This window comes from Rhincodon typus, chromosome 28 (assembly GCF_021869965.1).
Source record: "Rhincodon typus isolate 14 chromosome 28, sRhiTyp1.1, whole genome shotgun sequence".
NCBI lineage: Eukaryota > Metazoa > Chordata > Chondrichthyes > Orectolobiformes > Rhincodontidae > Rhincodon > Rhincodon typus.
The window spans coordinates 18945995-18957714 of NC_063359.1; the positions used below are offsets into that span (position 1 = coordinate 18945995).

General features: G+C 40.3%; 1 non-coding gene across 1 annotated transcript; it reads right to left on the bottom strand.

The window, feature by feature from the left end:
• Positions 1–10634: 10634 nt before the first annotated feature.
• Positions 10635–10803, bottom strand: LOC125486420. The gene has a single exon (XR_007265095.1). It is a non-coding gene; the product is annotated as a U1 spliceosomal RNA (small nuclear RNA).
• Between the last annotated feature and the right edge of the window lie 917 nt (positions 10804–11720).

Consider the following 11720-nt stretch of genomic DNA (forward strand, 5'->3'; position numbering starts at 1 on the left):
GTTCAGGTCAATTGTGTGAGCTGAAGTTTTAACAAAATGACAACTGGGAGTTTTGTTCTACTTATCTGATCCTCTTCACTGACTTAATTAACAGGAACTGACCCTTTTGCACTAAATTCAGTGGAAGTGAATCAGTTTGTTAGCCAGTACACATTTATATACCTACATTGGTGAGTTTTTTTTGTTCTGAAAATTAGGTTTGTCTACACAGAATACCAGTACTATACTGCCTTCAGTATTCGAACATTTTCTCATCAGATTGAAAACCTTAAAGATAATGCTGTGAGCACAGGTAGGGCACACTGTAATGTCCTCACAGAATGGGAAATGCTTCAGATGATTTGTGGATGTCCTTAATTTGAACTTGATGCCATGAAAGCTGTTGGTCAGTTTTTAGAACAGTGCTGGAGTATTTGAAATGTAACACGAGGCCAAAATAAAAACAGGTTGTAAACTATGACTTTCAAGCATAACCGCACTGCTCTGTTTGATTTTCATTTCAGTACTTTAAAAGGAGTTGCAGTGGTCAAGCCTGGCTGATTAAGAAAACAACCGATCCTTAGTCTGATTAGTACCTTAGCACCTTCTCCAGGTGTTGGACGATTTAAAAGACAACACCGCAGCTGCTGAGTAATGAGTGAAACCTGAGAGTGGGGAATGAGGATTTGAGTTTGAGGATATTTCTTTGTTCTCATCCAAGGCCCAGCAATAACCCCACGGTGTCTGGCAGCTGAAATCCCATCTGCTACAATTTTTGGGAAAGAACACAGGCATTTGGGCCACAGGAGAGGAATTGCCATGGAGAATAATTGGGCAAACAGATGAACTGCATGCTTAAGAGGGAAGCAAGCCACACATATACTGAGAGAGCATTAATTTAAGAAGCTTATTTGTATATTGAAAAAGTTAAGTACTGAATGAGAACCTATTTCTGCCTGACAGACATGAAGTGTTTATGTTGCAAGCAGTATGTTTGCAATTCATTATTGAGGGAAAAGAAAATGGTTTGTGCTATTTGTCTGATTTAGAAAAGACTACCTTCAGCACCCAGGCTAGCTTTTCTTAAAAGAAATACTAGCATTGCTTTAAATAAATAATTCACGCTGGTAGCAATTGTATGTCAGTGACTGGCAATGTTCAGACTGTGATATAGTGATAGATTAACACCCGGAGGTGAACTCAAACAAAATTGTTGTTGTAAGAATTTGTCTCCAGATGCTAATGTTCTTATTCTGTGTGAAGCAGCAATTAATGTTGTAAATTACCACATAGTAGATAATTGTATTCCAGTTTGAGGTAGGAATTAATTGCTGCTGTGATGCTTTCAGCTTGCTTCAGCTAAATGAGTAGTTCTTAAAGAATTTGCAGTGAGAAAACTGGAGCCTTCATGTAAAATGACTTTCTTCTCATTTTCTTTCTCTTTTTTGTGTGTTTATGCACTGCGCATTCAGTGTTCATTAGAGATCGAAGCAGAGGACAGTTATGAAAATACGAGCTATGCCCTAATGTCTGACTGACCCTCTATCCAGTAGCTGTCCCGTACCAGGATTGGTAATCTAGAGACTATAGGTGCCAAGGGGGTATAGGGAGAGAGCAGGAGTATGGCATTAAAATGGAGGTTCAACCATGAGATTGTTGATTGACGGGCCGAATGGTCTACTCCAGCTTCTATTTTCTATATTTGTCTGTTATAGCTGCAGAGATGTGCCTGACCTTTAATGGTCAGCATTGACATTGCCATCCAAAAATCGTTTACATGCAGCATGGCTCATGCCAAAGTTAGCATCATACTCAAATTTTATGCGTCATCCTTTCAGGCAAGAAGATCAGTGTTAGCCAATTTCAGTCCAGCATGCGTTGAAGGAGGCTATAGATACATTGGGTAGAATCACCTGCTTCCAGAGATATCGAGCTCAGTGGTAGGAGGTTGACAGGGTAAACCCCACCAATGTGTGGCCTCCACTTAAGTTAAGTTTTGTTCAAGGAGGCCCATTGTCGACATTCCCTCCACATCACCAACTGAGGCCATGAAGTGGCCAACTAAGGACCACGTACAGGTCTCATTCCTCCCACTACACACATTGATCCAGCTGCAAGTTGGCCTGCCAGCAAGCAGCATGACTGACAGATCAACCTGTGAGGGAACCTGTCGCACGTGGTGAGAAGGGGAAATATTCAAAGGCAGTGACTGTTTAAGGGACTGGCCATTATGAAGGAGAGGGCCCAATGACAGCTAACTCCCCATCTTTACTTTTGATGTTCTTTGTCTTCATTCCCAACCAGAGGTAAACACCAGTTTAAAACAACAGTAATAATTGGAAACACTCTGAGGTATACAAAACAAGCAGACCAGTCTCCATCATGCATTAGTTTTACTGGCTTTTCCTTTTGGACATAAAACCCCTCCCCACAAACTAGCAGTGGCCAGGATCCATAGGGAGTCTGAGGAAACAAGGCACTGCTGAGCACAACCTCTGATTGGCTAGCTGCTATCACTAGGCAGGACTTCTGCCACTGGGGGTCTTGATTCCAGGGGGACGTTTGCTGGTGGCCTTGTTACTGCCTGATTGGTATATCATTCTGTGGGTGTGGTAAATGAAAGAAGCTAAAAATTGCATATTAGATCACAGGAAGTGGCTTCTTAGAATGCCAGAAAAAGTGGTCAGTCTGAGGATTGGAAGTAAGATAGAACCCAAAAAAGATGATCAAAAAATGTTAATAAAGCAAGGCTTCTGGAAGGCTTTTGATACTGTGCCACAAAGAAAAGTAGTGCTTTTGGGAATTGTGAGAATTTTTTTACTATGGTTTGAGAATTGATTAACTGACAGAAGTCAGAGTTGAAAAAATCAGATCATTATCAGGATGACAGGCTGTTACTGGTGGGGTATTACAAGGATCAGTGCTAGGGCCACAGCTGTTCAGAATTTGTATAAATGATGTGGATGTGGAGACCAATTATAATATTTATAAGTTTGACAACTTCACAAAAGTAGGTGGGAATGCAATTCTGAAGAAGCCACGAGAAAGCTTCAAGTAGACTTGGACTGGCTAAGTGAATGTACTAGAACATGGCAGATGGATATATAATCTGAATAAGTTTGGAATTGTTCATTCTGGTAAAAGGCAAAATGCTTCTTTAAAAGTGAAATGTTGGAAAATGCTTGTATATAAATGGACTGGAGTCACTGAAAGCTAACATGTAGGTGCAACAGTCAGTAAGAAAAACAAATTATATGTTGGGCTTCATCACAAGGGGTCTTGAATAGGGAGGCAAAACTGTCTTGCTGCAATCGTATAGAGCCTTGGTGAGACCGCACCTGGAGTATTGTGTACAATTTTAGTCTCTTATCTCAGGAAGTATATACTTGCCAGTAGTCAGCGGTCAATGTTCACCAGTTTAATCCCTGGGAGGCTGAGAGTTGTTCTATGAGGAGAGACTGGGAAAACTGAGTTTGCAGTTTCTTGAGTTTCAAGAATGAGAAGTGATTTCATTGAAACTACCAAAGTTCTTACAGGTCACATGGGAAGGAAGTAAGTAAGATGTTTCACTTGATTGATGAAGAGTCCAGAAGCAAGGTTCATAGTCATAGAACATTTAATATTGAGATGAGAAGGAATTTCTTCACTCAGAAGGTGGTGAATCTTTGGAATCATCTACCCAGAGGTCTGTGGAAGCTCAAGCATGTTCAAGATGGAAAGCAATAGATCCAGGGATTTGGAGATAGAATGGGAAAGTGGTGTTGAGGTAAATGATGAGCTATGATATAATTGAATTGTGGAGTAGGCTTGATGGGTAGAATGGCCTACTCCTATTGTTCCTTCCCTGGAAGAGGCAAGGCAGGTATTCGTTAGCTCTCCACCTGGCTGATGAGAGCTCCAATAACTCAATAAAATTCTGCCTTTTGTTTACAAGGAACCAACAATGTGATTGTTGTCACTGTTGAATAAAGGCAGCAGTGGCAGCAATATTCCAGAATTAGCTCCCTATCTGCATGTGCTTTCATGTAGCTTGTGTCAGCCTAATAGAGCATTTGAATGTTTCTAGCACTGGAGAGCTGCTCATGGGGCTGTAACATTAACTCCTGAAGGAATGCCATCTCCTGGCAGAAGGCTGGCACAACCTTTTTGTAGACATAACTCCCTGAATGCCAAAACACTCTGCTCTTCTGATCTTTATCCCTGCCAATGTGACTTCCATCACAGCTGCTGAAAATCCTGTGGCCTTGGGTCATTTGCCTAGAGAATGGACTAGAACATAACAGGTGGATATATAATCTGAATAAATATGATATGTCCACCCTGGTAAAAGGTAAAGTATTTCTTAAAAGGTGAAAGATGATGCTCTCTCAGCCATTACGTTACACAGGTAAATTTTCTCTTTCCCATCCTCTCCCTCTTAAGCCACTCATTGTACCTCTAGCTATTTCAGCTGCTGCTATTTGCCCAGATTTCCCTTTTCCCCTCCCTGTGACTGAGAATGAGTAAGGAAACCGAGAAGAATCCAGAACCTTATGAGAGTTATCCAGAAAAATGCAAAATCTAGTGTAACCAAGTGTAAAGAAAACTGAAGAGATGAATCAGCAAATACAAATTCAGTTGCAGATTTTATATACATGGAAACAAAAGATAAAGACAAAATAATGTCAAAATTGCACTTTATGTGAACTGTTGGACATCATGTTGCAGCTGTACAGGACATTGGTTAGGCTGCGTTTGGAATACTGTGTTCAATTCTGGTTTCCCTGCGGCAAGAAGGATGCTAAAGGGTTCAGAAAAGGTTTACAAGGATGTTGCCAGTATTGGAGGTTTTGAGCTATAGGGAAAGGCTGAATAGGCTGGGGCTATTTTTCTCTGTTGAGGGCTGAGGGGTGACCTTATAGGGGTTTATAACTTCATGAGGGGCATGGATAGTATGAATAGACAAGGTCTTTTTCCCAGGGTTGGGGAAGTCAAAAACTAGAGGGCATAGGTTTAAGGTGAGAGGGGAAAGATTTAAAAGAGACCAAGGGGCAACTTTTTCACGCAGAGGGTGGTGCGTGTATGGAATGAGCTGCCAGAAGAAGCGGTGGAGGCTGGTACAATTACAGCATTTAAATGTCATCTGGATGGTACATGAATAGGAAGGGTTTAGTGGGATATGGACCAAATGCTAGAAAATGGGATTAGATCAGTTTAGGGTATCTGGTTGGCATGGACGAGTTGGGCCAAAGGGTTTGTTTCCACGCTGTATGACTCTATGACATTAACCCTGTTTAATGTTTGGTATTTCTTCTGGTTTCTCTCCAATTGCTTTAACATCGCAGAATGGTTACAGCACAGAAGGAGACCATTCAGCCCATCATGTCCATGCTGTTCTCTGAATGAGCAAATCACTTAGTGCTAATTTCCCCCCAACCTGTTGTCCCCATAGCCCTGCACATTTTTTCTTTCTGGATCTTGAAGCCTTGTTGATTCTACCCTCGTCATAGTCCTATGCAGTTCATTCCTGATCCTAACCATTCCATGAATGAAAAGCTTTATTTCATGTTGCCATTGCCTCTTTTGTCAATTGCCTTAAATTTTGTGCCCATGTCCTCAATTCTTACACCAACAGGAACAGTTTTTCCCCATCTATTTTGTCCAGATCCCCCCCCAAACCCCACCCCACCCCATCATTTGAATGCCTCTATCAAGTCTCCTCTCAAACTTCTTTTCTTCATGTCCCAAGTTTTCCAGTCTATCTGGGTAGCCAAGGTTCTTCATTCTTGAAACAATTCTAGGGAATCTTTTCCATATCACTAATGTTGGAAGCATTACAATTGAAACATTTCGAAATAAAGGATTCATTTTGTGGACCAGCAGTGCCTGACTCCTGTCTGTCCATTCAGTAAAAAAATCTTTAATTGCAACTACTTATTAGATCACTGCTGCAGCTCCCTGTTTAGTGAATCACTGTAAGAAATCAGGATGATGCCAACAGGCCACAGACATTGAGGGATAGGAAGAGACATGCAAAGGAAATGGTTGAATGGACACCCAGATTTGAAATCTCTTTGTTTTTAAAGGTGTAAATGTTTAATAATTGCTCATTGAATCCTGCCTTTTGCAAGGCCTCTCCTCTTTTCAAGTATGTAGGTGCAGACAATTAGTAAATTGGGATATTTTGCTGCAAATTTTAACCATTGTATTTCTGCACATAATAGGAAACAGTGAAAACATGATTGCTTTTGCTTCTTCTGAGGTCATTATCAGTGGAAACATATTCCACAATTCTGCTTCAAAGGGCAGCACAGTCGCTGAGTAGTTAGCACTGCAGCCTCACACCGCCAGGGACCCAGGTTCAATTCCAGCCTCGGGTGACTGTCTGTGTGGAGTTTGCACAGTCTCCCTGTGTCTGTATGGGTTTCCGCTGGGTGGATTAAGTGGATTGGCCATGTTAAATTGCCCATAGAATCCAGGAATGTACAGACTAGGTGGATTAGCTGTTGGAAATGCAGGGATGAGGTGGGTCTGGGTGGGATGTGTTTGGATGGTCAGTATGGAGTTGATGGGCTGAATGGCCTGCATCCACACTGTAGGGATTTGGTAATAAACCTTAATTTGGTTTGATGGTCATGAAATTTGACCAGAAGTTACTTTTTGAATTTTGAACATTTGTGGAAATGAAATTAGACACATTTTGAAAGCTGAATGCAGTTCAAAATGATGATCTGATGGAATATTTTGTTCTTTCTCACGGTCATTTCCACACTGGATGGTTGATGTACAGACATAATATTAAACATTCCATCCTTTCAACAAATTACTCTCTTGGCATTCTTCAGAAACATCAGTCTTAATGAGTTTTACCAGATGCTCCTTTCTATTATGAGGTAAAACTTCATTTCCTTGTGTTGTAACCCATTGCAAAATCTATATGAAGGTGCTTCTTGACTTAATTGAGGTAACTTGTGTGTGTATTTAACATGTTTCTGTGACACTAAGATCCATGTTAGGGCATTTTGATATGGAAGTGGACTTTGCAAAAGCTTCAGGCTTTGAAAAATCTTTTTCAAAATGTATCAACATGCTGACTGTTTTATTATAACCTGTCAATCTTTAAACTTCACTGTGGTGCCTGAGAGCTGTGGATGTGAACAGAAGTCATTATATGATTATTGTACATGAAAATGGATACGGTACACCCTTTTAGGGATGGTATCAGACAAACATCTCACAAAAGTGGAAATCTCTGAACTTTAACTCGTTGATTAAAAGATATGTATGAAACATCCTCAACTATTACATCATTAAATCCTTTTTATCTGTTTATTCAATTTGCTAAGATTAAGATGTTCTTTGTGAAATAATTTCACAAGTGTTTATACCTTTCTATTCCACATCACCTTTTAAAAAAAAGGAAGGCTTAGTTTGAAAATGGTTTTAAGCTAGTTACTAAGCCTCTAGGGAAAGTACTTCAATTTGACTTATTGGGAAATATCTGCAACAGGTCCTACAGTATAACACATATGAACATTTTGCACAGATATATGAACATTTTGTACCATGCTAGGACTCTTCATAGTTTAAATGTACATGTATATTTAGATGTACAATGGACACTGAGTAATTCCCACCAATCCATTCCATACTTTATAGAACATGGTCAGTGTATTTATTATCTTCCTTTACTATTGCAATTCCCATTCTAAAATGTTGATCGAGAATATTACACTGGTATAGTTCACATACTGAATTGTGAAGAATAACGCAGCTTTGGATCATTTCAATCTTATTTATGTCTCTCGCCATGGAAGGAGCCCACTAAGGTTAAACTCTAGCATCTTCCCATTGCTGCTCCATGCCAAAGTCTTCTAGTGCCAGTGGATCCTGGGAACTTCTTTTGTATTCATAGTGGCTCAATATTTCTCATTGGAACGCAGGCAAGCTGCCAGTGGAGATGGAATCAGTGCTGGCAGCTCCCCCAAATGACAGAAACTATGTTGAAGTCTCTTTCGGACCAACCGTGGTTCTGCCACTTGAGGTGCCTGCTGACTGCTGCCATTCATCATGAGCCTGAAAATGGAGCATCGCCAATTTTTCACCCTTATCTTCCAACGTGAGTGATGTTATCACAGGTTTACTATTATTTTTGTATAGCTATGGACAGTTTGCTACCTACAATGATTATATCTATTTCTAGTTAAATGGTGGACATGATGGCTGTTGACAATTTTAAGCATCCAGAATTGCTGGCGCTCTGCTAACAACACAAGAGCAAGGGAACAGGGTCCTTTCTGCTGGCTGTGACACTACACCACTGCATTTTCTGTTTGGTTCGCAACATTTCTGCGAACCACTTGCTAAAAAGATGACTTGGCTAGATTTCAAAATATTGATTTAGTCACTCATTCTGCACCCAATCAAATTACAAATGCTGAACAATTTTTTTATAGGATGTATTAAGAAAGAAAGAGTTGATTTCTATATTTACAGCACCTTTCATGACCTCAATATGTCCCAAAGTGACTTACAGTCAGTGTAGTAATATTGACCTGTAGTCACCAATAGGATGCCAGAAACACGGTGGCTATTTTCTGCATACAGGGATCTTCAGTAATGCCATAATGACCAAATAATCAATTTTTTGTGATAATCCGATGTTGATTGTGGGATAAGTATTGACCGGGATGCTGTAATTCCCCTGTTCTGCTGTGAAATAGTGCCACAGGTTTTTGTTTACATCCATTTGACAGAGGGGGCCTTGTTTTAACATCTGATCTGAGAGACGGCACCATTAACAATGCAGCGATCCCTCTGTTCTGCATTGGGGTGTCAGCCTACATTTTTGTGTTTTTGTTCTGCTGTGTGAGGAATGATCAGTCTCCAGGAGGCAAATAATAGGATGCAATTCACTATCTTTCCTTGGATTAAAATGTGTTCCACTTCAGATGAAAGCAACAAAACCAAACACATCACTATTGCTATTTGACAGAAAACTGTTGTACAATTCACAGTGGAAATGGAGGACAGCAGCGGGGTCAAATGTTATATTTCCACCACCATTTGCTTTCATTGAGAAACCTAGATGAAGAGCCTGTGCTATAATGCAATACGCTTTCATGACAGAAAACAATTACATGGTAAACAGGGTAAATAGTGCTGTCAAAGATCAGAGTTTAAAAGCTTAAGGAAGAGTAAAGAATTCCACAGGTTTGAGATCCTGAGAAAAAAAAGGAAATGAATTGATCAGACTTGATTTTGATGCAATTTCCTTGAACAGAAGATCTATAAAATGGGCATGTTGGAATGGGATTCCCTACATAAAATATTCTGTCCTTGAATCAAAATTTGTTCAACAATGGTTTAAGGGACCAAAAATATTCAAGATCGGAAAAAACATTTCAAGGTGAAACATTTAGAACCTCAATTCCAATAAGTCCCACTATGCTGTGTGCCAAATGCATATAAAGCCAAAAATAATGATGAATGTTTTTAAAAGGTTTATTTTCTAGGAAGAATACTTCAAGTGTAAAAATAATAAACCAACATTGTTGTCAAGATGTGTGAAAAAATAAGTCTCTAGAGGATAGATCTACAATTTGTAGCTGTCAGGGAAAATATAAAAGGAATTAATGGGTGAAGTGTTTGTGTTCTGGTGAATGCAGTGTGCATTATGCATACACTGGTTCCATATCAGTAGGTGATTACACAATTGCTTTTGTACTTAAACCAACAGAATCTTTCCAATAAGTAAGCTTTTTTAGATATTCCTGAAATCGTTTTCAAGGAATTGCTTTTTCGTTTTTTTCCTGCTAATTTTTCAGCCTAGCAATTCAGAACAAAGGTGCAATTCACATCACAGATCAGAATCAAGAACAATTTTTAGAAGAAGTGAGACTCACAATATATTTTTTCTCTTTTGTATGTGGTCAAAACTAATTGATTTCAATTCCAGGGAAAACTGAAGGTTCCGTGTAAATGTGTTTGATTTAAATATCTACTGATTGAAATATTTTACTCTTAACTTTGACAGGTATCATCATGTTAAATGCTTAATTGTGTTTGTGGCACATAATATACCCAGAATATGCAGATTGAATTACCAACTTGCAACCCTTTGCTCCTCTCTCCAACCCCTTTTCAGAACTTTGGCACTTGAATTTTGTACAGAATTTACAATTCTTCAACATTTGAATAAACTGAGTGACATGGTGTGAATTTGTTTATTCTGCTGTCACTGTTGCGTAATTGTCTAAAAGGATTAATAGTTGATTGAGTGCACTAAGCACTGGAATAATATCAGATCAAAGAAGGACACAGACCTGAGGCTAATGTGCTGCTAACAGTCTCAGTAGTGATTTGTTAGAATTCCTACAATGTGGAAACAGGCCCTTCAGCCCACAAATCCACTGACTCTCAGAGCATCCCATCCAGACATAATTGACTTAATCTACACATCCCTGAACACTACGGGTAATTTAGCATGGCCAATTCACCTAAGCTGCACATTTTGGACTGTGGGAGGAAACCAGAAAACCCAGAGGAAACCTGCACAGACACAGGGAGAATGTGCAAACTCCACACAGACAGTCGCCCAAGGGTGGAATTGAACCCAGGCCCCTGGTGCTGTGAGGCTGCAGTGCTAACCACTGAGCCACTGGCCACCTCCCTAAAAAGAGAGTGCGAATGCAGTCTCCCACCATCACAAATTTTGCGGTCAAGTATCCTGCATTTGGGGCCTGGGGACATCACAGGTGTCAGTACACCCGAAGAGCAATGGGATAGCCTCATCCTGGGAGAACCACCTTACTGATCATGGTATCTCCCCTGCCAGATAAGTATGTTGGTCTTATTCATGCAACCTGCAAATAGTTTCAGGCATGAAATAATTTTTTTTTCTTTATTCATTCACAGGATGAGGGCGTGCTGGCTAGGCAGCATTTATTGCCCATCCCTAATTGCCCAGAGGGCAGTTAAGAGTCAACCACATTGCTGTGGGTCTGGAGTCACATGTAGGCCAGACCAGGTAAGGATGGCAGTTTCCTTCCCGAAAGGACATTAGTGAACCAGATGGGTTTTTCCGACAATCAACAGTGGATTCACAGTCATTAGTAGATTCTTAATGCCAGATATTTATTGAATTCAAATTCCACCATCTGCTGTGGCAGGATTCAAACCCGGGTGCCCAGAACATTATTTGGGTCTCTGGTTTAACAGTCCAGCGATAATACTGCTAGGCCATCGCCTCCCCAGTTTCATATTGTTTGCACTACAAAACTCTTTTGCCTGGACCAGAAAGATATCTTCATCCTTACTAGACCCCAGGGTTTGAAACCACACACAATACGGCCTCGTTGGTGAGTCCCTGCCATGTAATGGTGAGCAGCGATGGCCAGCATTATTTCTAAATAGTGCCAACTAAGAAACAGCAGAATGTAGGGCTTCAAGAAGAAAAAAAACATGTTGGAGAGCCTGAAGACTTCAAGAGGAGCAGATTCTCCAAATTGCTTTTGACAGCAAACCTGCAAACCCTGTGGGGAGACTCCTAATAGAAGAATATTTCAGTGAATGAAATGGGAAGTATTTCAGGCTGACAGAAGATGTACAGAAACAATCTTTTTTTAGCTGCAAGGACAGAGATGCAGGCTGCATCATGAGGCAAAGCCTGTGGAAACAATCCTTTGTCTAATTGAGTCGGTGAGCCACCAGATATCGAGGATTGTGTGCTCCAAAGTCAAAAATCCCTTGTACTAAAGGGG